Source organism: Salvelinus namaycush, chromosome 14 (assembly GCF_016432855.1).
Source record: "Salvelinus namaycush isolate Seneca chromosome 14, SaNama_1.0, whole genome shotgun sequence".
Classification (NCBI taxonomy): Eukaryota; Metazoa; Chordata; class Actinopteri; order Salmoniformes; family Salmonidae; genus Salvelinus; species Salvelinus namaycush.
This window is the reverse complement of record NC_052320.1, coordinates 5,920,445-5,944,267: the sequence shown is the minus strand read 5'-3', so window position 1 is coordinate 5,944,267 and position 23,823 is coordinate 5,920,445. Positions and strand designations below refer to the sequence as shown.

Sequence of the window (23,823 nt, the reverse complement as noted above, 5' to 3'; positions counted from 1 at the left end):
ATTGCTCCGTTCTCCTTACAAGCCCTGCACAACTTTTTTCCCCTTCACAAACCACGGCCTCTGAGGACCGGGCCAAACCAAAAGCATAATTGGCAGCGGGTGGATCAAATCATAAAATGAGGAATTTAATAGACCTGTGTAGTTTAAAGCCACATGAAGCCAGTAGCTACGGTTGGAAAATAATTTCTAATCCCACAAATTCATCATGGTATATTATTGAGGGGGTAAAATTGGCCTGTCTCTTCCACTGCAAGTTATACGCCTGCATCATACACTGCCAACTTTCCTCAAAATCACAGTGAATTTTTAAAGTTTGCCCTAGGAGCCATGGTAATTCTTTGTTATCCCTGTGTTTGACTTTGCCAGTCCAGGGCACGTATCCACAAGGCATAACAGAGTAGGAGTTCTGATCTAGAATCAGTTTAGTCTTTTAAAACATAATGAATAAGATTATATGGACAGATCCTAGATCAGTAATCCTACTCTGAGAGGCTTTGTGGATATGAGCCCAGGTGTTGTCTGCGAGGATGTTGATGCTGGTGATACAGAATCTGAAGATGTAAGCACACTATCAGAGACGTATTTCGTTTTTTTATGTATTATTTCTTACATTGTTAGCCTAGAAAATCTTAAGTGTTACTACATACAGCCGGGAAGAACCATTGGATATCAGAGCGACGTCAATTTACCAGCACTACATCCAAGAATACGACTTTCCCGAAGCGGATCCTTTATTCGCACCACCCAGGGCATTTGAACTGATCCCAGAGGCAGACCCAAAACAACGCCGCCGGTGAAGAGGTAGACGGAGCGGTCTTCTGGTCAGGCTTTGGAGGCTCGCACACCACCCACTGCTTCTGAGTATATTACTCGCTAATGTCCAGTCCCTAGATAACAACGTTGACGAAATTAGGGCAAGGGTTGCTTTCCAGAGAGACATCAGGGATTGTAACATACTCTGATTCACAGAAACATGGCTCTCTCGGGATATGCTGTCGGAGTCGGTAAAGCCACCTGGAATCTTGGTGCGTGTAACGTCCTGACCAGAGTTCTTATGTGTTTTGCTTGTTTAGTGTTGGTCAGGACGTGAGCTGGGTGGGAATTCTATGTTGTGTGTCTAGTTCGTCTGTTTCTGTGTTCAGCCTAATATGGTTCTCAATCAGAGACAGCTGTCAATCGTTGTCCCTGATTGAGAATCATATATAGGTGGCTTGTTTTGTGTTGGGGATTGTGGGTGGTTGTTTCCTGTGTCAGTGTTTGTGCCACACAGGACTGTGACGGTTAGTTCGTTTGTTATTTTGTATCGTGTCTATGTCTAACGTTAGTAGCTTGTGTATTGCACTTTCGTTTGTAGCTTCACGGTCGTTTGTTGTTTTGTATTAGTTTGTCAGTATCTTGTCTTTGTGTTTATTAAATTCATGGAAAATTACCACGCTGCACATTGGTCCTCCGATCCTTCTCTCCTCTCCTCGTCCGAGGAGGAGGAAGAGCTAGACTGCCGTTACAGAACCACCCACCTAACTCGGACCAAGCAGCGTGAGTACGAGCAGCAGCGGCCCACTACACAGGAATCCTGGACATGGGAGGAAATTCTGGAGGGTAAAGGACACTGGGCTCACATTGGAGAATATCGCCGCTCTCGGGAAGAGATGGAGGCAGCTAAAGCCCAGGAGCGGTGGTATGAGGAGGCAGCACGGAAGCGTGGCTGGAAGCCCGTGAAGAAACCCAAAAAATTTCTTGGGGGGGGGGGGGGGGGGGGGGCTAAAGGGTAGTGTGGCGAGGGCAGGTAGGAAACCTGCGCCCACTTCCCATGCTTACCGTGGAGAGCGGGAGTACGGGCAGACACCATGTTATGCGGAAGAGCGCACGGTGTCTCCTGTACGGGTGCATAGCCCGGTGCGGGTTATTCCACCTCCCCGCACTGGGCGGGCTAGAGTGAGCATTGAGCCAAGTGCCATGAAGCCGGCTCAACATATCTGGCCTCCAGTACGTCTCCTCGGGCCGGTGTACATGGCACCAGCCTTACGCATGGTGTCTACGGTTCGCCAACACAGCCCAGTGCGGGTTATTCCACCTCCCCGCACTGGACGGGCTACGGGGAGCATGCAACCAGGTAAGGTTGGGCAGGCTCAGTGCTCAAGGGAGCCAGTACGCCTGCACGGTCCGGTATATCCGGCGCCACCTTCCCGCCCCAGCCCAGTACCACCAGTGCCTACACCACGCACCAGGCTTCCAGTGCGTCTCCAGAGCCCTGTTCCTCCTCCACGCACTCTCCCTGTGGTGCGTGTCTCCAGCCCGGTACCACCAGTTCCGGCACCACGCACCAAGCCTCCTGTACGTCTCCAGAGCCCTGTACGCACTGTTCCTTCTCCCCGCACTAGCCTTGAGGTGCGTGCCCTCAGTCCGGTACCACCAGTTCCGGCACCACGCACCAGGCCTATAGTGCGCTTTGAGAAACCAGTGTGCCCTGTTCCTGCTCCCCGCACTAGCCTTGAGGTGCGTGTCTCCAGTCCGGTACCACTAGTTCCGGCACCACGCACCAGGCCTACTGTGCACCTCAGCAGGTCAGAGTCGGCCGTCTGCCCAACGCCGCCTGCACTGCACGTCTGCTCAACGCCGCCTGCACTGCTCGTCTGCCCAGCGCCGTCTGAGCCATCTGTCTGCCCAGCGCCGTCTGAGCCATCTGTCTGCCCAGCGCCGTCTGAGCCATCCGTCTGCCCAGCGCCGTCTGCCCAGCGCCGTCTGAGCCATCCGTCTGCCCAGCGCCGTCTGATCCATCCGTCTGCCCAGCGCCGTCTGAGCCATCCGTCTGCCCAGCGCCGTCTGAGCCATCCGTCTGCCCAGCGCCATCTGAGCCATCCGTCTGCCCAGCGCCATCTGAGCCATCCGTCTGCCACGAGCCATTAGAGCCGCCTGTCTGTCCCGAGCCATTAGAGCCGTCCGTCAGTCAGGAGCCGCCAGAGCCGTCCGTCAGTCAGGAGCTGCCAGAGCCGCCAGCCAGCCATGAGCAGCCAGAGCCGCCAGCCAGCCATGAGCAGCCAGAGCCGCCAGCCAGCCATGAGCAGCCAGAGCCGCCAGCCAGCCAGGATCCGCCAGAGCCAGCCAGCCAGGATCCGCCAGAGCCAGCCAGCCAGGATCCGCCAGAGCCAGCCAGCCAGGATCCGCCAGAGCCTGCCAGCCAGGATCCGCCAGAGCCGCCAGCCAGTCAGGAGCCGCCAGAGCTGGCCTTCAGTCATGAGCTGCCTTTCAGTCATGAGCTGCCCTCCAGTCATGAGCTGCCCTCCAGTCATGAGCTGCCCTCCAGTCATGAGCTGCCCTCCAGTCATGAGCTGCCCTCCAGTCATGAGCTGCCCTACAGTCATGAGCTGCCACTCAGTCCGGAGCTGCCACTCAGTCTGGAGCTGCCACTCAGTCCGGAGCTGCCACTCAGTCCGGAGCTGCCACTCAGTCCGGAGCTGCCATTCAGTCCGGAGCTGCCATTCAGTCCGGAGCTGCCATTCAGTCCGGAGCTGCCATTCAGTCCGGAGCTGCCATTCGTCCTGAGCTGCCTCTCTGTCCGGAGTTGCCCCTCTGTCCTGAGCTACCTCTCTGTCCTGAGCTACCTCTCTGTCCTGAGCTACCTCTCTGTCCTGAGCTACCTCTCTGTCCTGAGCTACCTCTCTGTCCTGAGCTACCTCCTAAATCATGTGGGGGCCTTGGGGAGGATTCTTAGGCCAAGGTCGTGGGCGAGGGTCGCCACTCAAAGGACGCTAAGGAGGGGGACAAAGACAGTGGTGGAGTGGTGTCCTCGTCCACCGCCGGAGCCGCCACCGCGGACAGATGCCCACCCAGACCCTCCCCTTGAGTTTTAGGGGTGCGTTCGGAGTCCGCACCTCAGGGGGGGGGGGGGGGGGGTACTGTAACGTCCTGACCAGAGTTCTTATGCGTTTTGCTTGTTTAGTGTTGGTCAGGACGTGAGCTGGGTGGGAATTCTATGTTGTGTGTCTAGTTTGTCTGTTTCTGTGTTCAGCCTAATATGGTTCTCAATCAGAGACAGCTGTCAATCGTTGTCCCTGATTGAGAATCATATATAGGTGGCTTGTTTTGTGTTGGGGATTGTGGGTGGTTGTTTCCTGTGTCAGTGTTTGTGCCACACAGGACTGTGACGGTTAGTTCGTTTGTTATTTTGTATCGTGTCTATGTCTAACGTTAGTAGCTTGTGTATTGCACTTTCGTTTGTAGCTTCACGGTCGTTTGTTGTTTTGTATTAGTTTGTCAGTATCTTGTCTTTGTGTTTATTAAATTCATGGAAAATTACCACGCTGCACATTGATCCTCCGATCCTTCTCTCCTCTCCTCGTCCGAGGAGGAGGAAGAGCTAGACTGCCGTTACAGTGCGTCGCACCGACAGGAATACACATCTCTCCGGGAAGAAGGGCGGGGGTGTATGTTTCATGATTAATGACTCATGTTGTAATTGTAACAACATACAGGAACTCAAGTCTGTTTGTTCACCTGACCTAGAAGTCCTCACAATCAAATGCCAACCGTATTATATTCTAAGAGAATTCTCTTCCCATATTGTCACAGCCGTGTATATCCCCCCTCAAAGCGATACCACAACGGCCCTCAAGGAACTTCACTGGACTTTATGCAAACTGGAAACCATATATCCTGAGGTTGCATTTAATGTAGCTGGGGACTTTAACAAAGCTAATTTGAGAACAAGGCTACCTAAATTATATCAGTATATCTTCTGTAGCACTCACACTGGAAAAACTCTGGACCACTATTACCTCCCCCGCCCTCCTTTCGGCAAATCTGACCATGACTCCATTTTGCTCCTCCCTTCCTATAGGCAGAAACTCACAGGTAGCACCCATTCTAAGGACTATTCAACGCTGGTCTGACCAATCAGAATCCACACTTCAAGATTGTTTTGATCACACGTATTGGGACATGTTCCGGGTGGCCTCAGAGAATAATATCGACATATACGCTGATTCGCTGAGTGAGTTTATCAGGAAGTGTATAAGAGATGTTGCACCCACTGTGACTATTAAAACCTACCCTAACCAGAAACCGTGGATAGATGGCGGCATTCGCGCAAAACTGAAAGCATGAACCACCGCATTTAACCATGGAAAGGCGACTAGGAATATGGCCGAATACAAACAAGCAAAATGTGAGTATAGAGACAAAGTGGAGTCACAATTCAACGGCTCAGACACGAGATGCATGTGGCAGGATTTACAGACAATCACGGACTACAAAAGGAAAACCAGTCACTTCACGGACACTGACATCTTGCTCCAAGACAAACTAAACACCTTCTTTAACCGCTTTGAGGATAATACCAAGGACTGTGGGCTCTCCTTCTCCGTGGCCGAGGTGAGTAAGACATTGAAACATGTTAACCCTCGCAAGGCTGCCGGCCCAGATGGCATCCCTAGCTGCATCTTCAGAGCATGTATATGTGGCTGGTGTGTGTGTTTACGGATATATTCAATCTTTCCTTATCCCAGTCTGTTGTCCCCACTGTTACGTTCCCCAGTTTCTGTGTTGTATTTGAGTGTGTGTGTTTCAGGAGATGGCTTCCTGGAAGCCTCCCCAACCAGCTGATTGGTCGACCCCAGGCTAATTGATGATTGGAGCTGACCCCGCCCCCTCGTCAAGAAGCAGCTGACTCTAATCACCATTGCCACCTGAAGATATAAAGCCAGTGTTCTGTTCAGGAGAGAAGAGAAATGATTGGAGGTTAGAGGGAGATTGAATATTTTGGAGAAAAGGTTAGAGGGAGATTGAATATTTTGGAGAAATCATTAGAAAGAGTTCTGTGTTTGTTGCTTTGTCAAAGCTTCTTTAGTGGCCTGAGTTAGTTTACTCAGTTTTGTTGTAAAGTGTTTGTGAAATTGTTAATAATTATTCTGTTTCATTTGTTCCCAGGGGGGAAGGGGAAGGCACTTAGGGAGTGCTTAGGCAAGAGGCCCGAGGGCATACATATACCCGTAGTATATTCAATGTCTAGGCACACTAGGTAAGACCTGGGCGGACCACCCCCTGTATTTTGGTTAGGGCACCAGGTGGTGCTAAGTTAGGTAAGTTAAGTGGGTAGGCAGGTTAGATAGGAGAGGGGGAGCTTTGATATTTACTTTCTTTCCTTTGGTTCCGTCCAGCCCCTTTTCCCCATATTACCGTGTAGGAAATAAATCCTAGTAACGGTAAATTCTGCCTTTGTCGTCCTTTCTCGCACCTACGGTCCATACCTCTTTCGCTTCACGGAGAGTTGAGTTGCAGCAGGGAGTTGCGTTCCCTCTTTATAGAGGCGTGCGTAACATAATGGGGGCTCATCCGGGATTCCATTAAACCCACCGGACCCTGCTGCACTGAGCTCTCTGTGGTTAGTGATTGAGGTGTGATGGTAGGTTGTGAGTTTGGATGACTTGTTTAGTTTGTGTGTTCAGTAGATTGTTGTGTACAAGATGGCTGCCTCAGCCATCTCCAAGTTCATTGAAGCGCCCTCTATTGATTGTTTGTTGAGGTTTCGGAAAGTAGACCTTTTAGCTATAGCTGACCATTATGGATTCATTATCCCTGAGAAAGCCCTGAAGGCTGAGCTTTTGGTGCTAGTCAGGGAGGGATTAGTAAGAGAAAGAATTCTCTCATTGCAAGGAGAGGAGACGGGTAGACCTTCCGATGTCAAGTCGGAGGACAGGGTGGAGGAAGGGGTTGCTCGTACCCCCTTTGCATTGCCTCGATATGATCCTTTATCTTCTGCTTCAGGTCGTTCAGACGGGACCGCTAGGCTGAAGGTGAGGCTGGCCCGGTTAAAAATGGAGCAACAAGACAAGGAGAGACAGATGCATTTTGATCTTGAAATTAGGAAAATAGAAGCCGACAAGGAGGTGAGGATCCGACAACTGGAGCTAGATGCTGGCTCCAGTGCGACTCCACAAGCTGCTCATCATCAAGCCCACTTCGATGTGAGTAAAAATATAGCTTTAGTCCCTCCATTCCGAGAGTCGGAAGTTGATTCCTATTTCTCTGCGTTTGAGCGTGTGGCCGCTGCGCTACATTGGCCACTCGAGGTTTGGCCGCTCCTGTTACAATGTAAATTGTCTGGGAAAGCCCAGGAAGTAGTAGCTGCTCTCTCCCTGAAAGACAGTTTACACTACGAAACAGTTAAAACTACCGTGTTGCGGGCTTATGAGTTGGTGCCTGAAGCTTATAGACAGCGCTTCAGGAACCACAAGAAACCCTCTCACCGTACTTTTGTTGAGTTTGCTAGGGACAAAGAGTCTCTGTTTAATCGATGGTGTTCAGCCAGCAAAGCTAACACCTTTGCTAATATTCGGGAGTTGATGCTGTTGGAGGATTTTAAAAGCAACCTCCCTGATAGAATTGTAGTTCATTGAAAAATGAACAGAAAGTGGTGACATTGGCCCAGGCAGCAGTGTTGGCAGATGAGTATGCTTTGACACACAAGACTGTCTTTGGTGCACCTCGTTTTGAAGGTAGACTGATTATGTCGTCAATGCCTCGTTCAGGTCGCTTTTCCTCTGACAAGTCTTTTCATGAAATCCGTGAATGTTTTTACTGTCACCAAAAGGGTCACGTGATTGCGGACTGCCCAGTTTAGAAATATAACCCGAAACAGTCCCAGTCACCGTCCCCAAAAAGGAAAAGTTTGGGTTTAGTCAAGTCTTTGGCTCGTCCGTTGGTCCGAGGTATTGATTCGGCATTTGAGAAACCGGATCCTGTCTATGCTCCGTTTATCTCTGCCGGTTGTGTTTCCTTAACTGGAGAACAAGCTGATCAAAAGCCCATTAAAATCTTACGAGACACCGGGGCGGCACAGTCAGTAATCATTACTGATGCTTTACCCTGGTCTCCTGAAACAAATTGTGGCTCGCATGTCATATTACAGGGGATAGAGACAAAAACAGTACCTGTACCATTACACTGGGTCCACTTAGTGTCAGACTTGGTATCAGGACGTTTCCGTGTTGGTGTAGTGTCTACACTGCCAGTAAAAGGAGTCACATTGTTACTAGGGAATGATATTGCTGGTGGTAACGTTACTCCTGTGTTAGAGGTAGTAGACAACCCAGAAATCAGAATTGCAGATGAGAAATTGGTTCAAGCATTTCCACATGTTTTTCCTGCTTGTGTCTTAACGAGGGCACAATCTCGCAAGCTTGGAGATGTGGTGGATTTGGCTAGTTCCATTTTTGAGAATATTGAAGTAGAAGACAATGCATCGAGTATTCCTTCTGCAAGTCCGACAGTTTTTACAGGAGTAAAAACTAAGGCAGGGGACTGCGAAATCGCGCCCCAATTACATGACATTCTTTTGTCTGTCACCCCTGAGAAGGTGATTGAATGTCAAAAAGGAGACACCAGTCTTCGTAAGTGTTTTGCTTCGGTAATTTCCATTGAAGAAGCTAAAACTAGAGAGACTGCCTACTTTATGGAAGCAGGAGTTTTAATGCGTAAATGGGCAGCTCATGACACCGTTAATGACTGGAGTGAAGTGTGTCAAGTGGTTGTTCCTACACCGTTCCGACAGCAGGTGCTGTCACTCGCCCATGACCAGGCGTGGTCTGGACATTTGGGGATCACAAAGACTTATAACCGGGTCCTTCGTCATTTTTTCTGGCCAGGTTTGAAGTCTGATGTGGTCCAATTTTGTAAAACATGTCACGTATGTCAACTCACTGGGAAAGCGAATCAAACAGTTCCTCGAGCACCGCTCTGCCCGATTCCTGTGGTGGGGGAACCGTTTGAAAGAGTGATAATTGATTGTGTAGGTCCATTGCCGAAAACCAGGTCAGGTAACCAGTTCTTACTAACAATAATGTGCAGTGCTACTCGATACCCAGAGGCTATTCCTCTCCGTACTATTACGGCTAAGACTGTGGTGAAGGCACTAGTGAAGTTCTTCTGTACGTTTGGACTCCCTAAAGTAATCCAAACTGATCAGGGATCCAACTTCATGTCAAAGCTGTTTTCAAATGTGTTAAAGACATTGTGTATTTCCCATCAGATCTCAAGTCCGTATCATCCAGAGAGTCAAGGGGCTCTCGAACGCTGGCATCAGACGCTGAAGGCAATGCTACGCAAGTATTGTATGGATACCAGTACCGATTGGGATGAGGGGGTGCCCTTTGTCCTATTTGCTATTAGGGAAACGATACAAGAGTCCTTAGGGTTCAGCCCTGCTGACCTTGTGTTTGGACATACCCCAAGGGGTCCGCTAAAAGTGTTGAAGGAGCATATCTTATCTCCTACACCCAGTAGCACCCCTAAAAATGTGTTGGATTATGTCAGTAAGATGCGGGAGAGACTGCACGCCGCATGTGCGTTAGCCCAAAAGTCTCTTTCCTCTTCGCAAAAACGCATGAAGGTGCATTATGACAAAAAGGCTGTTGGCCGTTCTTTTGCACCAGGGGATCAAGTTTTAGTTTTGTTGCCAATTCCTGGCTCATCTCTGTCAGCACGTTTTTCTGGACCATATCTGGTGGAAAAGAAACTCAGTGACACCAATTATGTGATAAAGACTCCAGATCGAAGGCGTTCTTCCCGTGTGTGTCATGTTAACATGCTAAAAGCATATTATGTACGTGACTCTCCAGACAGCTCCTCAAGTAAGCCGGTCCAGCCCGCCGTCTCCAGTGTGGCTGCGGTGGCGCTGAAGCCTGGCTGGGACCTAGAGGATGATAAGGAGGATGGGTTGGAGTTACGCCATACGTTACAGCAGTGTGAACGCCTATGTAATTCAGAGATGCTGAAGAAGTTACCCTCTCAAATGGAACATTTGGATAACGATCAAACTAAGGACCTTATCCTATTGATAAACAGTTTTCTCAGTGTGTTTCAGGACGTTCCGAGTCGCACGTCCATCTTGGAACATGACGTTGATGTAGGGAACGCTGCTCCTATACGTCAGCATCCGTACCGGGTTAATGCAAAGAAAAGGGAGGTAATGAAAAGTGAGGTAGCTTATTTATTACAGAATGACATGGCAAAACCCAGTAACAGCTCCTGGAGTTCCCCATGTATTCTTGTTCCTAAGCCTGACGGTACGTCCCGTTTATGCACGGACTATCGTCGAGTAAATGCAGTTACAAAGTCTGATTCTTTTCCTCTACCTCGATTAGATGACTGCATTGATAGAATTGGCTCTGCTGCTTACGTTAGTAAGTTAGATTTGTTAAAAGGTTATTGGCAGGTGCCTCTGACCTCTAGAGCTTCTGACATATCGGCTTTTGTTACGCCTGATAACTTTGTACAATACACTGTGATGCCCTTTGGCATGTGTAATGCACCTGCTACTTTTCAGCGTCTAGTTAACATTGTGTTTGCAGATGTGCCAAATTGTACTGCATACCTTGATGATGTGGTGATACATTCGTCTACTTGGTCTGATCATCTCTCCACTTTGAAAAGTGTGTTTCAGCGGTTGGAGAATGCTTCTTTAACCCTCAATTTGGCCAAGTGTGAGTTTGGGAAGGCTACGGTGACTTACTTAGGGAAACAAGTGGGACGAGGTCAAGTGCGCCCAGTATCTGGCAAGGTGGAGGCAATTGTTGCTTTTCCTGCTCCCACGACTCGACGCCAGTTGCGCAGATTCCTAGGGATGGTAGGGTACTATCGTACATTCTGTAAGAATTTCTCGACGGTAGTAGCTCCCCTTTCATCTCTGCTTAGTCCCAAGGTACCATTTAGGTGGTCCAAGGACTGTAACCATGCTTTTGAGTCCGCTAAAGCGCTACTTTGTAGTGCCCCAGTGCTTGCCGCCCCCAACTTTGACAAACCTTTTAAGTTGGAGGTTGATGCTAGTATAGTGGGGGTGGGTGCGGTTCTCTTACAGGAAGATGAAGACGGAGTGGATCGGCCCGTCAGTTTCTTCTCCCGTAAGTTCAACTCGTGTCAGTCAAGGTACTCCACAATTGAACAAGAGACGCTAGCTTTATTGCTAGCCTTACAGTTCTTTGAAGTATATGTGGGATCCAGTGCCTTGCCTGTAATGGTCTTTACGGACCATAATCCTTTAGTGTTCTTGAAGCAAATGTACAATCAGAACCGCCGCCTTATGCGGTGGGCTCTGATTGTACAAAGATATAATGTACAGATAGCTTATGTGAAGGGCTCGGCGAATGTGGTTGCTGACGCTCTATCACGGGTTTACTAACTGGGGAAGTGTTGGGTTTTGTTATTACAAACTATGTTTGCAATTTTTGTGGTGGGCGTGTTACGTTCCCCAGTTTCTGTGTTGTATTTGAGTGTGTGTGTTTCAGGAGATGGCTTCCTGGAAGCCTCCCCAACCAGCTGATTGGTCGACCCCAGGCTAATTGATGATTGGAGCTGACCCCGCCCCCTCGTCAAGAAGCAGCTGACTCTAATCACCATTGCCACCTGAAGATATAAAGCCAGTGTTCTGTTCAGGAGAGAAGAGAAATGATTGGAGGTTAGAGGGAGATTGAATATTTTGGAGAAAAGGTTAGAGGGAGATTGAATATTTTGGAGAAATCATTAGAAAGAGTTCTGTGTTTGTTGCTTTGTCAAAGCTTCTTTAGTGGCCTGAGTTAGTTTACTCAGTTTTGTTGTAAAGTGTTTGTGAAATTGTTAATAATTATTCTGTTTCATTTGTTCCCAGGGGGGAAGGGGAAGGCACTTAGGGAGTGCTTAGGCAAGAGGCCCGAGGGCATACATATACCCGTAGTATATTCAATGTCTAGGCACACTAGGTAAGACCTGGGCGGACCACCCCCTGTATTTTGGTTAGGGCACCAGGTGGTGCTAAGTTAGGTAAGTTAAGTGGGTAGGCAGGTTAGATAGGAGAGGGGGAGCTTTGATATTTACTTTCTTTCCTTTGGTTCCGTCCAGCCCCTTTTCCCCATATTACCGTGTAGGAAATAAATCCTAGTAACGGTAAATTCTGCCTTTGTCGTCCTTTCTCGCACCTACGGTCCATACCTCTTTCGCTTCACGGAGAGTTGAGTTGCAGCAGGGAGTTGCGTTCCCTCTTTATAGAGGCGTGCGTAACACCCACATGCTTCAATATGGCCACAATTGATCCTGTACCCACGAATGCAAAGATAACTGAACTAAATGACTATTGCCAAGTGCTTTGAGAGACTAGTCAAGGATCATATCACCTCCACCTTACCTGTCACCCTAGACCCACTTCAATTTGCTTACCGCCCCAATAGATCCACAGACGATGCAATCGCCATCACACTTCCCTATCCCATCTGGACAAGAGGATTACCTATGTAAGAATGCTGCTCATTGACTACAGCTCAGCAGTCAACATCATAGTACCCTCTGTTAGATTCTGGGTTAAACTTGGAACATTGTTATACTAGTGACATGATACATCAGGAGTAATACTATAGTATGAGGAGTGATAGAGACTGGTTTTTACATCAGAAGTGAATGGTTATCTGTAGGAGCCAGATGGCTTTGGAATGTGCTGGGTAGAGGTGAGGCAGTCATGGGAGTGCTATAGCTGATACAGGTGGAGAGCTTTTGATTAGGCACCTTAAGGGAGGAGGAGCAGTTTATTACCCCATCACTTCATCTCGGAGTGTGGTGTCAGGAATTTAACCTCTCACTCAACAAATCAAAGAAGACGATTGTGGACTTCAGGAAACAGCAAAGGGAGCATTTTGTTACATTATAGCCTTATTCTAAATTGGATTACAATTTTTTAAAATCATAAATCTGCACTCAATACCCCATAATGACAAAGCAAAAACAGGTTTTTAGAAACATTTTGTAAAATGAATAAAAACCTTTACTCAGTACTTTGTTGAAGCACCTTTGGCAGTGATTACAGCCTTGAGTCTTCTTGGGTATGATGCTGCAAGCTTGGCACACCTGTATTGGGAGAATTTCTCCCATTCTTCTCTGCAGATCCTCTCAAGCTCTGTCAGGTTGGATGGGGAGCATCGCTGCACAGCTATTTTCAGGCCTCCCCAGTGATGTTTGATCAGGTTCATGTCTGGGCTCTGGCTGGACCAACTCAAGGAAATTCAGAGACTTGTCCCAAAGCCACTCCTGCATTGTCTTGGCTGTGTGGTTAAGGTCGTTGTCCTGTTGTAGGACCCCAGTCTGAGGTCCTGAGCACTCCGGAGCAGGTTATCAAAATATTTCTGTACTTTGTTCCGTTCCTCTTTCCTTCAATCCTGACTAGTCTCCCAGTCCCTGCCGCTGAAAAGCATTCGTACAGAATGATGCTGGCACCACCATGCTTCACCGTAGGGATGGTGCCATGTTTCCTCCAGACGTGACGCTTGGCATTCGGGCCAAAGAGTTCAATCTTGGTTTCATCTGACCAGAGAATCTTGTTTTTCTTGGTCTGGGAGTTCTTTAGGTGCCTTTTGGCAAATTCCAAGCGGGCTGTCACGTGCCTTTCACTGAGAAGTGGCTTCCGTCTGGCCACTACCATAAATGCTTGATTGGTGGAGTGCTCCAGAGATGGTTGTCCTTCTGTAAGGTTCTCCCATCTCCACAGAGGAACTCTGGAGCTCTGTCAGAGTGATCATCGGGCTCTTGGACACCTCCCTGACCAAGGCCCTTCTCCCCCAATTGCTCAGTTTGGCCGGGCGGCCAGCTGTAGGAAGAGTCTTGGTGGTTCCAAACTTCTTCCATTTAAGAATGATGGAGGTCATCGTGTTCTTTGGGACGTTCAATGTTGCAGCCATTTTTTGGTACACTTCCCCAGATCTGTGCCCCGACACAATCCTGTCTCAGAGTTCTACGGACAATTCCTTCAACCTCATGGCTTGGTTTTTGCTCTGACGTGCACTGTCAACTGTGGGACCTTATATAGACTGGTGTGTGCCTTTCCAAATCATGTCCAATCAATTGAATTTACCACAGGTGGACTTCAAACAAGTTGCAGAAACATCTCAAGGATGATGAATGGAAACACCTGAGCTCAATTTCGAGTTTCATAGCAAATGGTCTGAATACTTATGTAAATAAGGTATTTCTGTTTTTAATACATTTGTAAACATGTCTAAAAACCTCTTTTCACTTTGTCATTATGTGGTATTGTGTGTAGATTGATGAGGATTTTTTCAAATGTAATCCATTTCAGAATAAGGCTGTAACAAAATGTGGATAAAGGTAAGAGGTCTGAATACTTTCTGAATGCACTGTAGATAGATATACCATCAAAGGTTTCCCACTCCAGTATCATGCTGTGAATGGCATCAAATCATTCTATAATGCAATAAATTGCTAACTTTTTTCAGCATAGAATACTTGAAAATGTGGGTGTGTGTGGGATTGACACTTGATTTAGGAATCGGCGCTAGTTTTGCTTTGCTAAACGCACACAATGTTGTCAGTGATGGGGGTGGGGGGTTGAGACGGCTCTTAGAGGATTATGGAATCTAGGTTCTGTGTGGGAGTGCCTGTCCCTCTGGGCACAGATGTAATTTCAACGTCTAATTTAGGTTTACATTTGGTTGAGATGTCAACTAACGTGAATTCAACCAACAAATGTCACTGCGTCATTGGATTTCGGTTAGCAGATGGGTGAAAAGCGTAATATTTGTTGTTGAAATGATGTGGAAACTATGATGCAACCAGTTTTTGCCTAGTGGGGTGGCACTGTCTTATGAATAACTAGAGTAAGCCAGAAAGGCCCCCGCCCACCAATAGAACTCAGTGCAGCCAATAGAACCCAGTGCAGGCAACAGGACCCAGTGTAGCCAACAGAACCCAGTGCAGCCAACAAAACCCAGTGCAGCCAACAAAACCCAGTGCAGCCAACAGAACCCAGTGCAGCCAACAGAACCCAGTGCAGCCAACAGAACTTTGCATTTGTACATTGCTTCATTAATTCTGACTCACAAGCCCCACTCTCAGTCCTGCTCATTATATACTTCATGCCTGATTGCACCTTACCTTGTTGTGTGGGGGTGTGTGTGTGGGGGGGGGGGGGGGGGGGGGAGGTGTGGGTGGGTGTGTGTGTGTGTGTGTACTTCAGTATCTACCCTGTGGAGATTGTAGTGGAGTGCCCTATTTTGAGCATCCAAACTGGCATAATCGGTACTAGACATTTAGCTGGATTGAAGCCCTAAAACATCTGTGGGTTGGTGTTTGGGAACAGATATATGATATAACGTGATGAATAGTGACTTTAACTGATGAGCGCTCCAGGCTATTCTCTGAGCTGACAACTGCCCATGTAGCCAGTATGATATAATTTGACTCCAGCAAGACTTCTGTTATGGACACGGTTGCATTGCAAGAGTGCACAGGATGATGAGGACAATAAGGACCAGGGATAGTCTTTCTCCCTGCAGTGTTGATGGGGAATTAGGCCACTGTGGAACATTGTTTACCTCCTCTGTCAGGGCTAAGAAGTAGCTGGTGCACTGGCATCTCAGGGGTATAAGAACCCCACCAGTCCTTTGTTTGCAGGTGTACTGACAATAACTTTCAACTCCTGGGTTCTCTTCCCTTGCTAGCCCCTGGTCTGTGAGAGGAAAACTAAACAGGAATCCACCCGGAGGACAATTAAATCTCCCAGCAGACAGATGTAGCCAGTGAGGCCAAAGCAGAGTTTATCATTCTGTCACCCTGCAAGATATAGAGGCTCCCAAAAAAGAGAAAAGTGGAAAATGTCCTCTCCCTCTTCTACTACCCTACCCTAATCTGTCATTCTCTCTCTCTCTCTTTCGGTCTCTCCCTCAGTTAATTTTTTTGGCGTGAAGAATTTCAATTTTTGCATGATCAGCTGCCAAATTGAGTGTGCCTCCAGAAAAATGCACACAGCCAGCAGGTATAAATAACATCTATCCGTCTTCATTTGCTCACGTCAGCGACCGGAGCAAAGATACCATCACATTCACTGTCAATTAGAGCTGAAGTGGACTAAGGATGAGGGAGTGTATTATTATTCTATTCAATACAACAATATGTCCTCTTGTTTGTGTATGCCATTAAATGGGTCCGGGTGGTCAGAGGTTTATCTTCAGTCTCTTATTTTCCTATTTTAGTGAGGTCTAATTGATTATGTCTGTCTGATTGCTTGTAGCAGTGAATCATCTCAACAACACTGCTCACTACATCTCTCTGTAATTGATTAAGTGAGAACTAAATTGTTTTCGTGTTCCTTGTTTGAACACTCGGCTACTTCAAAAATAAATAACTCATACAGGGAAACGCATCATCTCTAATGATGGATGTGATTCGTTTTGTCCCCCTCCTGCAGCCAGTGCTTCTGGAAAACCTTATTTTCATCCTCAAACCTTCCCTTTATCCTTATCTTTGGGGTGGCAGGTAGCCTAGTGGTTAGAGCTTTGGGCCGGTAACCAAAAGAGTTGCTGGGTTGAATCCCCGAGCTGACACAGATAGAAATCTGTCGTTCTGCCCCTGAACAAGGCAGTTAACCCACTGTTCCCCAGTAAGCAGTCATTGTAAATAAGAATTTGTTCTTAACTGACTTTCCTAGTTTAAAAACATTATCCTGAGACTTACCATATATTTTCATCCTCAAACCTTCCCTTTACCTTCATCCTCAAAACCCACTTTAGCTGGGGCGGCAGGTAGCCTAGTGGTTAGAGCATTGGACTAATAACCAAAAGTTTGCAAGGTCAAATCCCTGAACTGCCAAGGTAAAAATATGTTGTTCTGCCCCTGAACAAGGCAGTTAACCCACTGTTCATAGGCTGTCATTGAAAATAATCATTTGTTCTTAACTGACTTGCCTAGTTAAATAAAAGGTTAAAAAAACTTTACCTTCATCCTCAAACTTACCCTTTATTTTCACCCTCAAACCTTCCCTTTATCTTCACCCTCAAACCTTCCCTTTATTTTCATCCTCAAACCTTCCCTTTATTTTCACCCTCAAACCTTCCCTTTATCTTCACCCTCAAACCTTCCCTTTATCTTCACCCTCAAACCTTCCCTTTATTTTCATCCTCAAACCTTCCCTTTATTTTCATCCTCAAACCTTCCCTTTATCTTCACCCTCAAACCTTCCCTTTATCTTCACCCTCAAACCTTCCCTTTATCTTCACCCTCAAACCTTCCCTTTATCTTCACCCTCAAACCTTCCCTTTGAGTTCCCTTGGGGCAAAGGATTTGGTAAGAACAGAACACACACAACTGGGCCTTCTCTCTGCCAGTCATCCTCTCTCAGTTCAAGCTCCATCCCCTCCCAGTGTCAGTTTACTTAGAATAATGCAACCCAAGTCAAGTAGGGTGGGTTTACATTCTAACGTTTGCTGTCCCTGAGGCAATCTTACCCGATTATAAAAACAACCTACTGTCAAAAAAGTGGCTGGATTCAATTAAACCCATCTTACTGAGACATGTTTATGTATTTGTTTATCAAGGATTTGGTGTGAGCAGAAAAAAGGCAAACATGATTATAGTGAATTCCACTGATCCATAACTCTAACTACCTCTGAGACTAGGTTGCCTTAGCCCAAGAATGTACTCTTAAGGAATGTAGGCAAGCCTTCTGTTAATCCTCAAGGTCCAATGACTTTATATCCCATTGGGCACAGACGTCAATTCAACGTCTATTCCACGTTGGTTCAACTAAAATTTGTTGAAATGACGTGGAAACAACATTGATTCGCCCAGTGGGATGTTATTTTCAGAGGTAGACTGGCTCTGGGAATCAAAACAGCCAAATACTCCATCTAAACGCGAATCGATTCTCAATTGTGATATGGTTCTAGAAACATACTTTCATATCACATCAAAATAATTTCACAAATGCAAAATAAACATTTACTGTAGACTGTTTTAACAGGTGTTTGGAGCATGCTAGATAGCTAATTAGCACAGGTAGTTAGTCACCTCTGTCTTTCGTGTGTCTTCTGTCTGTCTTCGGTAAGCACGCACTGTATCATGGAGATATGGCCGTGAGTGAACACTAACCCTATACAAACAACCCACTGGGAAAACGCACAGTCTGCATTACTGGGGCTACATTTACACAGGCAGCCTAATTCAGATTTTTTTCTCTCTCACTAGTTGGTCTTTTGACCAACCAGATCAGCTCTGTAAAGGAGCTCATGTGAAAAGATCTGATGTGATTGGTCAAAAGACCAATTAGTGGGAAAGAGATCAGAACCGGGCTGCCTGTATAAACACAGACTAGGTGGCCTGTTTTGGTGGAGGGAAATTATAAATAATTCAAGCTACTAAATAATAAATTCTCAGATGAACAAATGTGTTTCAGAATTAGACTTATTTTAGTTATGTTTCCAGGACAAAAATAACCAAAATTTGAATATGCCTTTGTTGCTTAATTATACAGGATACAATGACGACTGTCTGTTCGTGTCAATCAATGCAATAATATTAAAATGTGTGAAACAATAAATATATCAAATAAACAAACGCATTCAAGCTTGAAATGATATCGGCGAAAGAAACAAATAATACAATATTTTCCAAAGAAATACCTTCAGCAAAAGTGCATACCGTGCTTCTAACACCACCTGTCGAAAGCACTGGAAGAATATAAATTGAAGGGAATCCATCCGTACGGAGAGGCACGCGCTTCAGTCTTCCTCTAAGCTACACCGTGGCGTAAAGGATAAATTGCTTTTCTCTCCAATGCAATGTATTTTAATCTACGACGCGTTTCTTTCCAAAACTCAATGAAGACAGATATGTCTCTACCGCTAACTTGTGGTCTGATTTAAGTTTTTAGTGGTCGATAATATTCTTGAGATATTTCACCAGAATAGCTTGACACGTGCAAATTTAAAGAGAAACTTCAGAGTCGCGATGATGGCATCAATAGGGGATTTCGATCCGCTGAACAACATCGTTCCTGCTACTAAAATAGAAGTTACCGTGTCATGCAGGTAAGGTCATGAATGTATGATGAAATGTAAAATTACAGGACGATGTCTTCTATAAAGTGAAAGGTCTTGTATTGAAATTATTTCACAACATGCAGATGAGATGTGTGCTAATATTTGATTATCATTATTTGATTATCATTATTTAGAGCACATTTTCTGTGTTAACAAGTTACTTAAGTTTGCATACCAAGTTAGATATCTCTTAATTTAGTCAACATTCTAACATTTTTAGAATCTCAAGCATCCAGTAGAAATATGATAACTATTGTTTCACCTCTTGCATACTTATTATCCTCTTTCCTGATACACCTTCGAAGGTGTGCCAAGATGTGACTGACTGTACATCAGCCCTGTGTAGTCAGTGATAGAGGTGCCAGGCACCAAGACTGGATCATGTTGTGGTGTGGCCATTGATTAATCACCTCAAGCAGGTATAGCCTAAACACAATAGAGCTTGGCTACTCTACATGTGTGGAGTGTATATACCCACATTTTGCACCTAATTGTCTTCATGAACATTTCTGCCATTATGTCCTTCACTAAATACAGTACTTCAATAATAAGCAAGCTCCTCTACGTACCTCTGCACGCGGCCCGCAATAGCACATTTGCCTCTTGTTGCCCCCTTGGCATCCTTTTCACAGTCAAATGTTTAATCACATCAGTTTGCAGTGTGCATAAATGCCCTGGCACTGTATATAATCTGAAATCAGTGGGTTATTTAACATGGCAATCGATTTAGAAATAAATTCATACAACGGCAGGTCCAATATGATCTATACAGGTCAGTACAGTATGTTATAGCTCAGGAAACAAAATGGACTAACTGTTTTTGGTAGACAAAATGTGACAAATGTTCAGCTCTCTAGGTCTCAGCCCATTCCGGTGTTTTCCACAGCAGTACGTGTTTGTTTTCAGACATGTTATTTCCCGGAAAGGTCAGTGGCGAATCACACTGAGACCTCTCACACTGAGACCTCTCACACTGAGACAGATAAATGTTGATGTTGCGTAACCTACGGTACTACTATACAAAACCAACAGCACATATAGAGGTTTCACAAGGCATCTGACAAACTAACTTGAGTTTACAAGGGGCCTCTAACACCTTGAGCAGTGATGTGTGTTCATGAACTGTCAAGTAAGTCTATATCCTACATGAAAAAGGGATGTAGACTGTTAGCAGTATTGTCCCTTCAGTCTGTTCAATGGTCCCTGAGACCCCTGTCACTAACCTGTAGCAACTCATCCTACTGGCCAGGTTACAGTCCTCATATCTGATACAGACAGAGAATGTCATACTGCGGTTGTATTTCAAGTCTCACATTTGTTGATCAAAATTGAGAATGTGGATCTGGGATTGTGGTGGCTGTCAGTGTCTCTGTTGAAGAGCGAATTAAGAACATTTCCTCATGCTGTGAAATTATACACTATTGGCTGAGTGGCCTTTGTGTTGTCTGTCCTAAAAAAAAAAATCTGATGGTCAGAAATCCATGGTCACAACCCCAGCCACCAAACAATAATCCTCCCTGACCCTGAATAATGAATGGATCGGCTGCTGGTGCCTCCTAGGAGATTACTAAGCCTTAATTTTGGATTTCCTCAATGCTTAGAAACAAGAGGATCGTTCTCTGTGAGACACATCTGCAACGTCTCCTCTTATCATATCTAATAGAACATTGCTAGGAGAATACACAATCAGGCACAGCATTGATTTAATTTGTCTGCCTCTCAACAACCCATTTCCTTTGTGTTTTTTGCACCTGGCAAACTGCCAACCTAAAAGGAAGACCTTTGGAAAACATGCCAGCTGTGGGACAAATGTACCTTAGCTCACTGGTCCAGAGCTCGACAGAGACCCAGTGTCTTTGCCATTTCTTTCATGGGGAATAGTTGTTTCCCCTTTGATATAATATGAACCATGAACCCAATGGCAGTCACTCAAATACTGACAATATAGAAATGATCCCAGGAGACTGTTCTCATCAGCGGAGGAAAGAGTTGGATGTGACAATGTGACAATGTTACAAAACACCAAATGATGGAATTTCTCGTGGGAGAATGGTGTCCTCCAATAGAGTTCCAGACACTTGGAGAATCTACGATGCCAAGGTGCATTGATGCTGTTCTGGCAGCACGTGGTGGTCCAATGTCCTATTAAGACACTTTGTTGGTTTTTCCATTCTTTTGGCAGTTACCTGTATGTAATACATTTTGTTTTGATGAGGGAAAATAACAAGTGTTTAATGTCAAGGTGTTTTCCATGAGAAATTATGTACTAACAAGCAAACAAAGACTTCATAGAAAAATATTCAAGTGGGTGCTGCACTGCTGCAGTGACATTGAATTGATGTTGAGAAAAGAAAAGTCTGATTTAAAATAGTTCTCCCCCCCCTTTCTTTCCCCTGTATGTTATTTCCATAGGGATCTTCTGCACGTGGACACATTCTCCAAGTCTGATCCTGGTATGTGTCCATCTCCTTCATCTTTTTCAGTCAATGATAAGAATGTGTGGGATTCCATGCATGCATATGTCCCATCTTTCCAGAATATACTCCAGTAAATTGATTGGTTTTGTTCAGAGTTCTGTCATTTCTTTCAGAAAAATTCCGGGACTGGATGTTATGAACATTCCATTAAGCACATTCTTTTATAAAGCCGTTTGTTTTATCTAGATACACAGAAATAGGGCTTGTACAGTTACTGTGTAACCAACAGTTATGGATGAAGACTGTCATGAAAATAAAACTTTCATAACCATTTTTAAAAACAGCTGATTGAAGACTGAGGAGTGTCTTTTGCTATTCGAATGGATACAAACATTTGTCATTTCTGAGATTTGAAATATGATGACATTGGAAAAATTACAGAGATTACACGTCACAGGTTCATAGTCAGTTTTAACATCTCTTTTACTCAGCATTTACTCCTATCTGTTGGTCTTCAAAGTCAGATAGGTTACCTGTAACGGGTGCGTGTTGGTGGCAGGGAAGTCAGGCGCAGGAGAATCGAACTTGGTGTAAACAGAGTTGTTTAATCAGTGCTTCACAAAACTCCAAAACCAAAATAATAAAAAGTGGGTACAAAACCCGTCGCGCACCAACACATAATACACAAACATACAATCTCCGACAAGGACATGAGGGGAAACAGAGGGTTAAATAAATACACAACATGTAAATGATGGGATTGGAACCAGGTGTGAAGGAAGACAAGACAAAACGAATGGATCAGTGGTCCACGGTCTGTGACGTCGACCGCCGAACACCGGCCGAACAAGGAGAGGGACCGACTTCGGCGGAAGTCGTGACATTATCTTATCTGCTCTCTACATCTTAGTTTTTCACTAGTTTCTGCTTGACTCAAAGATTTGGTCTCAGAAACACAACCACAGTTGCAGTGTTATCTGTTTGACTGAAGAGTTTCTGATCTGATCAAGAGCCATGTATTTAGAGAGTTGGGACCATAGCGATCCCATTGAATTACAATTATTATGGGTAGGACATTGGTGTTTCTGCATTATGATGGATTTACATGACACTACAACAGTCTATGGCCGCCATGTTAGCTCCACTAACATTGCATGGGGGATAGTTAATTAAACAATGCTATGTAACTAAATGTCTAAAATTAGAATAATATTAAAAATTCTACAAGTTGGCCCAACTCTATAATTACATGGCTGTGATCTATTTCATGTTTAGACATTTGTTTTTACTCCTGTTCATGGCCTCTCATTTCACTTTGTTTTGAGTGTTGGATTGCTCTTTGCGGTGGGACTCGACTTATAAACTGTACAGGTCACTTTGGAACTCAGGAATGAAATAACCCTCTACTTGGCCTATATCTTGTTCCGTTCTTCAAATGCTTGATACAATGCAGAAATGATTCCTGCTCTAGTGTTGCTTGGTGAACGCTACTACAGGTTGGGGTCAGAACAGAGTGACAGCGTTGAGCTGACAGGACAGGGCTCAGGGGGCTGGATGTCACCACAGCAATCCCACAGCAACAGAGACACCATGGGGCTCTGATGAAGGTGCACATTAGCAACAGGAACAGCCCCGCCAAGGTACTCAGAGATTGGGGTCTTTGATTATGAGTTTAGTGGTCCTTACTTGATTTAGGCCGCTGGTGCAGGTGCACTGCCTAATCTCCAACTAGTTGAGAATGTGAAATGTGATATGGATGTTTTTCCTCTTCTAGTTTGTGCTATCAACTAACCAATCACATAGATTACACTTGCTTTGTGTTTGTGTGCATGTGTGTTTGTGCATGTGTGTTTGTGTGCATGTTTTGTGTAAATAGAAGAATATGCTCTGAACTCATAGTAATAGATGGATCAGACATAATAACTTTGTTCTTGTACCAATTCTTTGCCGGGGCTCTCTTTGCTATGAGAAGTTAATTAGATTGTTGCCTGCGTGTGTGTCCATGATTGAATTACCTTATGCTTTGTCTATGTACCTGTGCAATTACCCATGTGTGTCTAAGTGCTTTATGTTGTGTGTGTGTGTGTGTGTGTTCTATGCTATTTAAATGTTATGTTCATTAGGGCTGACCCCAATTATTCGACTGGTCGATTGTTTGGTCGACAGGCTGTTGATCGATCAAGTGTTCTTTTAGTCGAGCAGTAGCATATCTACAGTGCATTCGGAAAGTATTCAGACCCCTTGACATTTTGTTACGTTGCAGCCTTGTTCTAAAATGGATTAAATAAATAAAAAATAATCATCAATCAATACGCAACACCCCATAATGACAAAGCAAAACAAAGTTTTGGGAAATTTTTGCAAATGTACACTGCTCAAAAAAATAAAGGGAACACTTAAACAACACAATGTAACTCCAAGTCAATCACACTTCTGTGAAATCAAACTGTCCACTTAGGAAGCAACACTGATTGACAATAAATTTCACATGCTGTTGTGCAAATGGAATAGACAAAAGGTGGAAATTATAGGCAATTAGCAAGACACCCCCAAAAAAGGAG

At 45.4% G+C, this 23,823-nt stretch overlaps 1 pseudogene; it reads left to right on the top strand.

Moving 5' to 3' along the window:
• Window positions 1-18,756: 18,756 nt before the first annotated feature.
• The window catches only part of LOC120059573, a 77,324-nt pseudogene continuing 72,257 nt past the window's right edge, over window positions 18,757-23,823 (top strand).